The following is an 11,617-nucleotide window of genomic DNA, read 5'->3' on the forward strand; positions in this document are numbered from 1 at the left end:
TTCAGGGCCCACTGGGCAGGTTTGAAGACACAGTGCTGGAATCATCTGAAGACTCACTCACTCAGATAGTAGATATTGATGCTAACTGTTGGCTGAGACTTCACCTGGATCTGGGGCTACGTCTGGAACACCTACACCTGGCCAGTCCATGCGGCTGTTTGGCTTTTGCACAGCACGGTAGTTCTTTTTGAAGATCAAGAATCCCAGAGGATGAAGCAGAAGCTGTATTGCCTTTTAATATTTAATATCCATGGAAGTCACACAGTGTCAGATTTGCCATAGTTGAGCCTCACCAAATTCAAGAGAAGAAACCATAGGATCCACCTCTCCATTGTAGAAAGATCGTTTAAGATAGAATATATTCGGGGTGCCTGGGTGGCTCAGTCGGTTAAACGACTGCCTTCGGCTCGGGTCATGCTCCCAGGGTCCTGGGATCGAGTCCCGCATCGGGCTCCCTGCTCGGTGGAGAGCCTGCTTCTCCCTCTCCCTCTGTCTGCCGCTCTGCCTACTTACGCTCTCTCTCTATCTCTGTTAAATAAATAAATTAAAAAAAAAAAAATCTTAAAAAAAATTAAAAAAAAAGAATATATTGATGTGAACATCTTTGGAAATTACTGTCTGTCAAAACAGCACTGCTTAGTGTGAGGAAATAAATCTATATTTGATTAAGCCATCATAGCCAAGTTCCTATAACACACATATATTCTGTTATAGATACATATTGCATATGTTTTTGTTTGTTTCCATGCTTAATATGTGTCCTCTACTAGACTGTGAACTCCACTAGGGCAGAGATTATTTCCTATTGTGCTCCCTGTCTTGTTTACAGTAGCTGTTAATTTTAACAAGAATTTGTTGAAATGTACCCTGAAGCAATAGAGAGAAGGCTGAGAGCTTTGGGAGTTAAATGTCTTTCACTGTGGTCAAGTACAGAGTTCCATGTTGCAATACACTGACTCACAGCCATCAGGAGGGAGACTTCTAGGCCTGATCTACTCCCGAACCTTGAAGGTGGGTCTTGCTCTTAGAATGCTCAGGAATTACAAGTAGTTTTTTTGTGTGTGTGTAAGCACGGACTCTGGAAACAAAACACCAAAAACTGAACACAGTTTCTTGGCAATAACTTTCTAAGGACATTTTATTGGCAGGTTCACTCTGCTCTACAATTTCCTAATGAAAGCAATTTTCGAGTAACCCTGATCTTGTACAGTAGCAAATTGGAAGAGGTAAGAATGATTTAAATTCAGGTAGTATGGCATGTCAGTGTTTGAATTTTATATAAAAGACCATGAAAAGCAATGTCAATGTGGAAAACTCTCAAATACTATGCCCACAAAGCATTAAAAAAATAGCAGTAATGTCATTAGTAGTTTTACCTTTGCTAGTAATAAGACAAACTGTTACTATGATTATCAGATGTATTGTTTAAAGTGGTTTTGTTATGATTTCATTCATTGGACTGCATAATATTTACTCTCACATTTCTTCTAAAGTATAAATTCAATGATGGGGGAAAAAAAGTGTCTCATAGAAAAAAATGAAACTTTTTTCTTCCCTTATGACATGTGCGATTACCTCACCCTCTAAAGAATTTATGTTGTAAATACTGGGTTTATAGCAACACCTCAGATAATTAGAGTTTTAGGGGTATTGAGCAGAGAAAGAATTGCTGACTGTCTGCACAATACCCTCTTTTATTCAGTATTAGTCTCAGAAGAATGTGACGATATAGGTTAACTATGTTATGCCGTCCTTAAGGAGAAAAAAGTTTATATTTTTTTAGAGGGCAATATTCTTTTAACAAGCTAACCCAACTTGTAAGAAAGAAATAAAGCCTTATAAAAATTGGAATAAATGTCTTCCAACCATTATGTTATTTGAAACACTGTTTTACATGGTACATTCATTTTTGTCTTACCATCGCATAACTCTGCAAATAGCTATTGAATTCAAGCTGTCTCAAGGGTAAAAGCATAAAGCTGAATGTTTCTGTTGGATTTAGCTGAGCTCAAAGAACGTCTGGATTTGTTGGTCATGGCATTCCCTCTTAAACCCTCAAGTGTCTGTTTAAACCCAGTTATACCAGAACAAATCAACAATTCAGGGTTTTCTCTTACATATAAAAACATCTGTTTACATGGCTTATGTTTGGATGAATATAAGCATATTACCATTTACTGAAAAAAAATGACAAGATGGCATATAGCTTTTGTACCTAGTAATCTATATTCTATTCTTATGTTTCAATACTCTAATAAATTATAGAATAGAGTCTAATTCTCTTTGCCTTGTACTATTTCTGGTAGTAAATAGTCAATCAGAAAACAGATTTTAAAACAAATCTTTACAAAAAATATTTTTTTAAAACGCTATTTGTTAGTTATTTAAGCGTGAGAGCAAATATATCATCAGGAATATTAGCATTGTTATATTAACTTGTCTATAGATCTTTGTAAAACTCAAATGGAGAGAGAAAACAGATTATAAGGTAACAACTTACTAGACATATTTCTCTTTACTCGCGTTAAGATAACAACTTATTAGACAAATTTCTCTTTACTCGCGTTGTAAAGAGTACTACAACCACCATAACTATATAAACAGAAGAATGGAATACCAGCAAATAGAGTAGGTTACAAACGAGGGAGATGGAGTTTACTTCTTTTGTTTCCTTATCCGATATCTACTGCTCCTTCTCCTCCTTTGTAAATCCCATGGTTTGATCTTTCCAAAGTATGTAAAAGAAGGTAAGCAGGAAAGGACTGAAAAGTACTTACTTCTCTTATATTGCTACAGTGTTACATCACTAGCAGTTTCCGCATTTCAAATGTATCTAAAAAAATTAGCCTGTCAGCATTATTACAATCTTGAGATAGAGATATTTTGTGCAATCTGAATGCAAAAATAAGGCAGGTCTCAAACTAATAATGCACACTGGAGATAAACTCCTCTTCACTTAGGGTTCTGCAAACACCGTATCTGCATAAACTGAAGAATAAAATTCACGAGATGAAGTAGTTTTGCTCCTGTATTTTTTTTTTTTTTTTTTAATTCTTTAACCCTGAGGATATCTGGCCTGCAATTCCCATGGGCTGGGTGCAAGGCATTTTATTGCTAGTCATTTGCGCTCCTTGCTTATCTCTTGAGCATCTATAGTTTGACCAGTTTTTTAGCCCAAGGTGTTTTCACCCTTTTAGTTGGGTCCCTTTGATAGATTGATCCTTTTCTGGTTATTTCTAATGACTGAACGCCTGAGCCCATTTGTGTGTATACTCCAACTTTTTTTTTTTTTTTTTTTGCAATAAAATCTTTGAGTGCATACTGACTTCTATGCAACCATCACTTCTTCACTTCTATTTGTGTGGCCTCAGTTCTGGTTCTTAAGTGAGTCCCGAAGAACATATATCAAGCTCTCCTCTTGGTCACTTAGAAGACTTCTTTTTTCTACTTGAAGTAAAGGACAAGGACCTGCCTGAACCAGCCCTTTACATCAAGGATGGGGTGGAGGAGTACTCAGGGTGCAAAAAGTTCCCCATTTAAAATACTCTTCTCACATTTAACTAGCCTACTCTCTACTTCATAATCTCTTCCATAGGTTGTTAAAAATAAAAGCCACTTTATTCTGCTCAGCATTGTCTAAACTCTTGAGCTGAGACTGAAAGTAAAATAATTGTATTTAGAATCCTGTTGTATCCTTATACCACCATATTTATACTCTGATGTAAGTTAGCAGTTCTAGATAATCCACTGAAGGAAAGTGACTTGTCCAAAATAATAAAACATGAGATTGTTTTGCTGCCCTGACAACAAATAGAGGGATTTTGCCAAGTCTTAAGTAAACAACTGTTTTTATTGGTACATGGAAGGCAGATTAACATTCATTGGACAGGCAAACTAGTATCTCTTTAGCATATGGTTCTTGAGGATATGTGATAGGTCAACACAGATAATTTAATTATATTTAATTATATATATTTATATATATTTATATATATATTTATTGTAACAACAATAAAGGAGATAGTTAATATTTTTCTCATTTTACAAAGAAGCAAATTGACACATAGAAAGCTACTTTCTATTTCCAGAATAAGTTATTAAGTAACATGGAAAAACTGTTTTATCCAAAGCTTGCTGTTTCAGGGATACCTTGCTGACTCTTGACATACAAGAAAGTTTTTATTTACTATTACTACAGTTTCAGAAATTTAGAATGAGTTCTTTGGTCCAAAAATATGTGCCCCATTAAACATTGTATCTTTTCTCTAAAGCTTGTATTACATATCTACTTTGGTGATCATCTTGCTAACATGCATATGCTTAGAATTTTCAGCAATAAGTAGTAAAGTAATTTTGGAAATCATATAGCAAGTAACATAGGGAAAGTAAAAAGGACAAAGAAGCGGAAAAAAATCAGAGTACAATATGGCTAAACTATGTATTTTGGGTTAATCTAAAATAATTGTGGCAAAAATGTTCCAGTTAGGGCTAGGGAAGCAATCAGTTGCTGATATAATCACAGAGGCATGTGACCACAATGAAAGGGATAGGAGTGAGGAGACTTCCAACATCACAGGCCTTATGATCAACTGTGGATCCTTAGCAATGTTTTGTCAGTTTGAAAAACCTTCAATTTAAGAAATTACTAATTGCTTCTTGTTTATTTTGCTTAATTGACCTTTTTAGTCAAAGCAGCAAAGGCAGAATTGAATGAAATGATGAGATGGAGTTCACATTTCACATACACAAAAAAATTATATGATTTTGTGATTCATTTGGTCCCACTGTTATTGCTATGGTCTGAATGTGTCCCTTCAAATTCACATATTGAAATTCTAATGCCCAGTGTGATGGTGTTAGGAGATGGGACCTTTGGGAGGTGATTAGGCCATGAGGATGAAGCCCTCATAAATGGGATTAATGACCTATATTATAAAAGAGACCCCACAAAGCTTCCTTGCCCCTTCTACCATGAAGATAAAATGTGAAGTCTGCAACCCAGAAGAGGGCCCTCTTTTGGCAATGCTGGCACACTGATCTCAGACTTCCAGCCTCCGGGGCTGTGAGAAATAAATTTCTGTTATTTATAAGCTACCCAGTCTGTAACCTTTTGTTATAGCAACCTGAATGGACTAAGACAGTTATAAATATGAAAAAAAAAAAAAAAAACAAAACAAAAAACCCTGCATTTTCAAATATGAAACTGTGGGCAGAACATGGATTTCTCATCATTTTTCATAATGTTTTTTTTGGCTTTTGTATGTAAATGACACTCTTGCTCATTTATGGTCAAATGCAGCCTTTGGTTCTCAAGTCTTTTTCTTGCCTACAGCAATGTCACCTAAATATACTTACTTAAAATGTAACTGTAGTTAGTTAAAAAAAGAAATTGTAAGTGGACTATAGTGACTTTTAAGTTGGTGATTGATCCCAATAGGTTATTCTAGATTGACACCTGATCAATTTAGTGTTTTCAATGAAACGTCATTTTTAAAATTTCATCCCTGGGGATAAAGCTTTCACTAAAGAAAATAGCCTAAATGTCTGTGTTCCTTTCATCATTTAGATTAGCCAGGGAAGAGGGACATATTACTGTGAAGTGACATGCAAGTGAAGTTCATTGCCAGGGTGAGTAATAACTATTGTCTAAGAGCTATCTGGAGAAAAAACGAGATGGTGCAATTCACAGGGGCTTAAGTTTCTGCTAAAAAAATAATAAAACTTCCTTCCAATGCATTTCTCTTCCTCTCTGTCCTAATTTCATAAACCATGATCAAATTTGCAAGTTTGGCATCTTAAGTCTCTGTGGCCGTAACAATTTTCCCAGCTAGTAACAGATTCATTTCGCTAAAATTCTATTACTCTTAGCAATTTCTCTCAAGGATTGTAACAATTCTTCTGAAAACAGATCAGCAGCTTTCAGTATAATCTTACTTCATCTAACTGGAACAAGGTCCACTTCTGGTAAATCCTGCAACTGGATGTGACAGGAATAGAAAACTCTATTTCAGTACCTTGCAGAGTATGATGAAAGGCATTTGGAAGATGGTTTGGATTTTTTGTTTGTTTGTTTGTTTCATTTTGTTTTCAGTGTTTCTCTTAGAATTAACTTTTATTTTATTTTTAGTCATGCTTTAAAATGACTGCTCTTATATTTTAAGCCGAAATAAAGTAATAAAGTTCTCTTTCAAATGTTTACCAAACATATAAAACAATATAAACAAAGACCTTTTAGAAATATTTTTAAATTGTTGCATTAAAAGAGGTTCAGAAATAAACTGCTGAATTCTACATTAGCTATACTTATTTGCAAGTTATAAACACACATGTACATACTCAAAGGCTGATACTGCAGGTACTAACACTGAAAAAAAAAAAACTTCGAATATAAATCTGAGAAAGAAAAGAGAGAGGAAACTAGAAAAAAAAAACACAAAAAGGGAGAGAGAGGTCAGCAGAGAAAGAAGAGATAGATGAGCTAAAATCTTTTCACTTGTATTTACTTTAGCAGTCTACAATAGTTTGATGAAATTATTTAAAGCTTAATTTAGTCAAGAAAGTTAATTTAAAGAAAGTTCAATTGAAAGTTTAATTCAAATGAAAACAATCTTGTAAAAAACATCTATCCTTCAAGATAGTTAACTTTCAGGGAGGTATTAATTATCACTTTATAAGGAATCTAAGTGATCTTCCCCAGGCTATAGAGCCAAGAAGTGATACAACCAGGTCTGTGGCAAATTAAAAAAGAAAGAGGGTGAGAGAAGGAGACAAAAAAGAAAAGAAGAAAAAAAAATCTAACATCTAAAGTTTCTGTAAATTGAAATTGATATCAATTTTCTAAAATTCCTTAAAATCTTTAAAAATTCTTTTAAAAATCTTTCAGGATGTATTCAAAATAATTCATTACAGTGCTCATAATAATCTTTGTAAGAATTACAGAGCAGCGCATATCCAGGTGTATGGGGAGGCTTTTTAGGCCTTTCTCCTCCTTTCTTCTTTTCCCTTTCCCCTTTGTCTTCCTTTTTCCTGTGTCTTCTTTTTCCTCTTCCCTGTGCTCATAACAGCTACCATTTATTTAGTACTTGGTAGCTTTACTAATGTTCCTATCCAATGCTGAGTGTTTACATATGTTGTCTGGTCCCATCTCCAAAGCTATTCTACATTGTAATTTTTACCACTCACTCACAAACAAGGACATGGAGACTCCATTTGGAGAACAGCTAACCCTAGTGCTGTAGTCTTTATGCCACACATTGCATTACAATATGTCACAACCCCAGTGAATAGTTGCAAAGAAATCAGTACATACATTGTGCCAAAATAAATATTGATTTCTTCTTCTTTTTTTTAATTTTAATTCTAATTAGAGCTTGGGTTACTTAGTAGACAAGGCTAGGACTTTTACAAGGTAAGAAGTATAAAGTATAGGATATTCCCTACACTTCTCAACAATCTAGGGTTTTGGGGGTGCCTGAGTGGCTCAGTCAGTTAAGTGACAGTCTATTGATTTCAGCTCAGGTGCTGATCTCAGGGTCATGGGATCCAGCCCCACCTCAGGCTCCATGCTCAGTGGAGTCTGCTTGAGATTTTCTCTCTCTCCCTCTGTCCCTCACCCTGCTCACAATCTCTCTCTAAATAAATAAAATCTTTTGGGGTGCCTGGGTGGCTCAGTCGGCTAAGCATCTGCCTTCAGCTCAGGTCATGATCCCAGGGTCCTGGGGTTGAGTCCAGGGTCCTGGGATCAAGTCCCAGCATCGGGCTCCTTGCTCAGCGAGGAGCCTGCTTCTCCCTCCGCCTGCTGCTCCCCCTGCTTGTGCCCTGCCCCTGCTCTTGCTATCTCTCTCTGCCAAATAAATAAAATCTTTAAAATAAATAAATAAATAAATAAATAAATAAATAAATAAATAAATAAATAAAATCTTAAAAAAACCAATCGGGGTGTTTAGAAGTCAGAGTGAGTGAATACTATTTTGAATTTTGCAGACTGCTTAAGAATTATCATTTAACCATTTCCACTAACTTTAAAGAGGGTGAGTAAGGACCACAGTGGTTTGAAAGACTAACAAAAAATGCCCCTCTTGATTAGAATAGTTGTGCTACGCTAATAAGCCGTATTTTTATACTAATTAGTTCCATACCATATGAAGTTAAAATAAAAGTGAGCAATCTGGGATATTTAGACAATCAGTCAGAATAATTCTTGCCTGCATATTGGGAGTTTTAAAAAATGCACATTAGAACATTAAATATTTTTACACTATGTAGAATTAAAAACCTTTTATACTAATTGCAAAAATGTTAGTTCCCAAAAAGTTCAGTGTAATAAAATTAGCCAATTAGCAACGTGTAGCAAAAATATTTAAAGAGGTTATATAAGGCCAATTAAACAAAATCATAATAAAATAATAACTCAAGAATTAAAGATATCACTAGGAACTTTGGAAATTTTCTGCTTTGTACTATTCATTAAAGGACAGATAGCCTGGTAATGGAGAAATTTATCAGAGGGTACTGCAGAGAGAAAAACAGCTCTGTTAAAGTGGACTCCTATATAATGATAGACTTACAAACAGTTGGAAATCTGAACCAGGAACAGAAAACAATATAGGAATCTTCTTTAAACCATGGACCAGGTATATGGAAGATGGCCCAAAACCAAGAGGTCATAAAATAAGACAGCAGAGAGAAATAGAAGACTCAAAATGTCCAGATATGAAACTGACACAGTATTTCAGAGAAGACATGAAGTAAGGAACAAGAGGAGAACATTATTCCCTAATTTAGGCAAGAAAAAACTGTAACAGCCAACATGCAAAACTCAGGGAATATATAGACAGTTTCAATTAATCAGAAGCGTGAAAATGTTTCAAGAACCAGGCAAATACAGGGACACGTGGGTGGCTCAGTCAGTTAAGTGTCTGCCTTTGGCCTCAGGTTGTGGTCCCAGGGTCCTGGGATGGAGTCCTGCATCAGCCTCCCTGCTCAGAGAGGAGTCTGCTTCTCCCTCTGCCTTCCGTTACCCCTGCTTATGCGTGCTCTTTCTCTCTCTTTCTGACAAATAAACAAAATCTTAAAAAAAAAATAAGAAGAACCAAGCAAATGCATAGGATTCAGAAATACGTAAATACCAGATGTTGAAGTAGAGCAGGAGAAAGAAAAAAAAAAAAAAAAAACTAATAAACAATCAAGGTAGGAGACAAATCACGGGGCAGAATTAGAAATATTTTTCAAAGATATATTTATTTATTTGAAAGAGAGAGAGAGAGCAAGTGTGGGGAGGGGCAGAGGGAGAGAGATTCTCAAGTAGACTCAGCACGTGGTGCGGAGTCCAATGTGGGGCTCGATCCCAGGATCCTGAGATCATGACCTGAACCAAAATCAAGAGTCGGCGACTTAACTGATTCAGCCACCCAGGCACTCTTAGAATAGAATTTTAAATAATTTCCATCTCAAAGATATGATTCCTCATGGGGCAAAAGACAATCTCTGGGTAAAGATAGGTCAGTGCTTATAAGATCAGAAAAAAACACATAGGGATTAGTAAGTGAGCAACATTGGGAGCAGTGAAAATATGGGTCAGAGCTTGTTAGATGTCAGCAAAAGCGCCTAGACGGAAGGTAAATACAAATACCAATGAGTTATCTTCCATTATAAATAGACTACAAAATGTGTATTGCTCACATACACTAGAAGTTTCTTTCTCACATAATGATAATGGGTCGCACTCATTCAGGAAGGTAAGCTGACAGAGTTCTTGCCATTTTCAACAGGTGGCTTCCCAAAGTTTCACCTTCATTCCAAAGGGGAGAAAAGCATTCTGAACTCTAGCGGTCAAGAAAAGTCTCCTCCCATAGCTCTGAATGCGGGGAGCAAAACTGACTGCTGGTCCCAGCTGCTGCACTCCGAAATCCAGTACTGCTTTTGTGCTGAAGTCAATGATTGCGAATGGCAGAGATACTCAGGCAGGCCTGTGCTGGGAGACACACACTTCTCCGATGTGCAAGTTTGGCTGCCTTGCCGAAGCACTGTTAGAACTGCACTGTAGGGGCGCCTGGGTGGCTCAGTCGTTAAGCGTCTGCCTTCGGATCAGGTCATGGTCCCAGGGTCCTGGGATCGAGCCCCGCATCAGGCTCCCTGCTCAGCGGGAAGCCTGCTTCTCCGTCTCCCACTCCCCCTGCTTGTGTTCCCTCTCTCGCTGTGTCTCTCTCTGTCAAATAAATAAATAAAATCTTAAAAAAAAAAAAAAAAAAGAACAGCACTGTAGTCTAAGACTTTCCCTACACAAATTTACTTCCTTCCACCTCTCCTCCATGAGGATCAGACCTGTGTCAAGATCTGAGCACCCTCCCAACCTCTTCATACTCCCCATTTTCCCTCAGGTGATTTTCTTCAGTAAATGACTTGCATGTCTATACCTGTCTAATATCTGCTTCTCAGAGGACCCAACCTAATGCAAGTAGTGCCAGGAAGTGACCAGTAAAATGGGGTCTGGGACCAAGTCACTCACTGTCAGTCAAGGAGGATGCTATTCTGAAGAATGCAGGGCACAGAGAGTTGCACCCACGTGATCCACTTCAAGCACTGATGATTTCACAGAAGTGACCTGGGAAAATACCCCTGGAGAGAGAAATTCTTTTATAGATTTAATAAATCAGGCATTTGAAAAATATTGGAGCAACAATGCTTAGAAGGCATCGGAGCTTATTACTGCAAAGTGGAATTACTGCCTCGCAAAAGGCTAATGTGAAATTCAGGGCTTAAAGATGACGTGTGAAGAGCCACAGGGCTCTATGGTAGCTCTCTGAGCCTCTTACTCTGTAGTGAAAGAGCAGACAGAGCTAAGCGACCAACGGAAGGTGTCATATTTGAAGCTTCAGAGTTCCAGACACGCTTCACTGCCCGGCTGAGTGGGTGGGTACGCCAAGCTAAAATCAGGGCTCCAGTTGGAGCCCTGGAACATGCTTGAGGTGAGGATTTCTGAATTGGCTCCTCCCAAAGCGTTACCTCTGCACATCTTCCTGCTCCAAATCCTCCAAGGTCACACTTTGCCTACTTTTCCTTAGCAAGAGTGAGCTGCCTTGCTGGAAGATGCTGAAGAGGCCCATCTCCTGTGAGGACTCAGGGGCTTCTCTCATGGACACCCCGCCACCCTGAACTCATCTCCCAGCTACCAAGCCAAATACAGGGTTCAATCACAGGATTACTGGGCTGGGGAAATGCCAGGCCAAGGAGGGAGGAAAGGAATAGTTCATGCAAGGAAACGTAACAATCGCTTACATACCAGTAACATGAGCCAAAGACTGTCTTTAGGATTGGATTTTTTTTTTTTAAAGATTTTATTTATTTATTTGAGAGAGAGAATGAGAGAGCACATGAGAGGGGGGAGGGTCAGAGGGAGAAGCAGACCCCCTGCTGAGCAAGGAGCCCGATATGGGACTCGATCCCGGGACTCCAGGATCATGACCTGAGACGAAGGCAGTCGCTTAACCAACTGAGCCACCCAGGCGCCCTAGGATTGGATTTTAAGGGAACTTGATCAAGGGGACTAGTAGATACCACTGGATAGGCAATATTTTACTGACTTGAAATATTTGTAATATTTCACTATTGGCAAGCA

The 11,617-nt window shown here is 37.7% G+C and overlaps 1 long non-coding RNA gene across 1 annotated transcript; it reads left to right on the forward strand.

The window, feature by feature from the left end:
• Positions 1–264: 264 nt before the first annotated feature.
• Positions 265–11,323, forward strand: LOC123847531 (uncharacterized). The gene is made up of 3 exons (XR_006791562.3): positions 265–1,011; positions 5,567–5,628; positions 9,771–11,323. It is a non-coding gene; the product is annotated as an uncharacterized LOC123847531 (long non-coding RNA).
• Positions 11,324–11,617: the final 294 nt, after the last annotated feature.

Source organism: Mirounga angustirostris, unplaced genomic scaffold (assembly GCF_029215605.1).
Source record: "Mirounga angustirostris isolate CCGP_5_RB_7025 unplaced genomic scaffold, mMirAng1.0.hap1 SCAF_2, whole genome shotgun sequence".
NCBI lineage: Eukaryota > Metazoa > Chordata > Mammalia > Carnivora > Phocidae > Mirounga > Mirounga angustirostris.